Source organism: Lolium rigidum, chromosome 1, assembly GCF_022539505.1.
Source record: "Lolium rigidum isolate FL_2022 chromosome 1, APGP_CSIRO_Lrig_0.1, whole genome shotgun sequence".
In the NCBI taxonomy this organism is placed as follows: Eukaryota; Viridiplantae; Streptophyta; class Magnoliopsida; order Poales; family Poaceae; genus Lolium; species Lolium rigidum.
In genome coordinates, this window is record NC_061508.1 from 336873435 (window position 1) to 336876177 (window position 2743).

The following is a 2743-nucleotide window of genomic DNA, read 5'->3' on the forward strand; positions in this document are numbered from 1 at the left end:
CAACTGGTATTATGACACAGGGGCTACTGAACATCTCACTGGTCAGCTGAACAAGCTCACCACTTATGATGCATATCCAGGCGAAGACCGTGTGCGCACCGCAGACGGCACAGGTATGCATATTAGTCATATTGGTAAATCAGTTTTATGCACTCCTCATACTTCTTTTCGCCTTACCGATATCTTACATGTTCCTAATGCCACTAAAAATCTTTTGTCCGTACATCGATTTACCCTTGATAATCATGTCTTTATTGAGTTTCATCCTTTTCATTTTTTGATCAAGGACCAAGCAACACGCCGTATTCTGTTTAGAGGTCCGTGCTATGGAGGCCTCTACCCACTGATGCCCATCGCCTCTGCCGCCTCCAAGCATGCCTTCATCACAATAAAGCCGTCCTCCTCCACGTGGCATCGTCGTTTAGGACATCCCTCTTCATTTGTCGTTCATCAAGTTCTTAGAAGAAATAAAATAGACTACACCCCAGATAGTACTGAAGGAGATATGCCCTAGAGGCAATAATAAAGTGGTTATTATTTATATCTTTATGTTTATGATAAATGTTTATATATCATGCTATAATTGTATTAACCGAAACATTAGTACATGTGTGATATGTAGACAAACAAAGAGTCCCTGGTATGCCTCTTAACTAGCTTGTTGATTAATGGATGATTAGTTTCATAATCATGAACATTGGATGTTATTAATAACAAGGTTATATCATTGTATGAATGATGTAATGGACACACCCAATTAAGCGTAGCATAAGATCTCGTCATTAAGTTATTTGCTATAAGCTTTCGATACATAGTTACCTAGTCCTTATGACCATGAGATCATGTAAATCACTTATACCGGAAAGGTACTTTGGTTACATCAAACGCCACTGCGTAAATGGGTGGTTATAAAGGTGGGATTAAGTATCCGGAAAGTATGAGTTGAGGCATATGATCAACAGTGGGATTTGTCCATCCCGATGACGGATATCGAGGTTTCTCCGGTAAGCACCATGCTTGCCTAGATCGCATCTTTGCGATCCAAGCGCACTAAACTCTACCACGTTGTTCATGCGTTGCTCGTCTAGAAGCCTTTTTGATGGCGAGCAACGTAGTTATCTTAGATGTGTTAGGGTTAGCATTGTTCTTAGTATCATATGCTGTCGTAGTGCAACCCTTATGCATCTAGCCGCCCTACACCTATCTTAGGTGTAGGGGCGGCACCCACTTGATCATAGTTTAGTAGATCCGATCCATTACGGTTGCTCCTTGTTCTTCAAGGATTAGTTTAATATCCGCAATAGTTAGGCCTTACAAGGGTTGGAGGATCCAGCGGCGTGTAGGAGTGTAGTTTGCTAGCCCTAGGCAGGATGTTCGGGGATCAACCTCGTGTTGGTTTTAGGCCCTGTCTAGGATGGAAACTACGATCACCGTCTGCGGCGCGAGACCCAATCGTGAGTAGGATGATCCGATTATGCGGTGAAAACCCTAAATCGTCGTAGATCGCATTAGCTTTATCTTGATCAAGCGGGACCCTCATATATTCGTGCACCTCGTACGAATCATGAGGTGGATCGGCTCTTTGAGCCGATTCACGAGACAACACGAGCCGATCGGGGCTCGTATTTAGCGTTTACGTGTATGCCATGCGAGGAAACTAAGCGAGGCATCATCCAACACCTTCTGACCAGGTATAGGATCGGGTGGCACGCCCTTGCGACAGCATCGGACGTGTGACGGAGAAGGCTTTGCGGGCCGTCGCTCTGAGGAGTAGGGCCAGCCGTGACCTAGTTGTTCACGGCTCTACGGTGTTGCACGATCGCTGCCGCCGGTGGGTTTCTGACCGTAACACATTCGGCACGCCCGGTGGGACCACCTTCGACATCCACCGCATCGCCATCTACATCCGAGATGGCGGAAAGCACTCCGGTCAAGTACGAGGATCCGGCGCGAGCTCAAGAAGAAACATGGCGAGATCAAGGCGGTCCTCGGCCGAACCTCATCGGCTCTTTCCACGAGAACCAGCTCCCATGGCGTCAGGTGGAAGGGTTCTCACACTGAAGACGCACTCGATGGAGTGGACCTGTCCACCCCGTCGAAGAGAACGCACCGGAGTCGCTGCGTCGGGAGATCAACTACATGGTGGCTCATTCGGCTGCACCGCCACTCTGAGAGCACAGTGAACACTTTGGAGCGTGTCGCTCTGCGCGTGATCCCGAGGAAATCATGAGCCATCGGTATTCTCCGTCGGGACCAGCTGCAGGGACTTACAAAGGAGAGATGCCACTCCGAGTCCCATCCTACTGCTGCCGTTCGCATGGGCAGCACCGGAAGTGCCAGAACTCATTCGGCATGCGTCGTCTACAAGATTGGTGGTGATCCTAGTGACTACCAATTCCTACACAGGCGCCAAGGAAGTCCGCACGGATACACGTGCGCATACGTTCTGAGGCTGCATACGCGGGCACTCTCGAACCCGAGGCTGCTGGCGGGGCCGCACTGGAACAGCGGGAGGAACGTCGGAGCAGATCTTGAGAAGCAAACGTGGTTAGCTAAATGCGCCACTCAGACAAACCTCCGAGCCCAGCTCCTGTGATCAGCTGCAGAGCCAGGAAAAGCAAGCATGGCTGGCTAAGTATGCCACCGGCGAATCTTCGGGGTTCGACACCTTCAGCCATCACCGCGGATCAGATTTGTGCAATTCTGAAAGATCAATTCGGCATGATGCCGAAAAGAGCGTTCG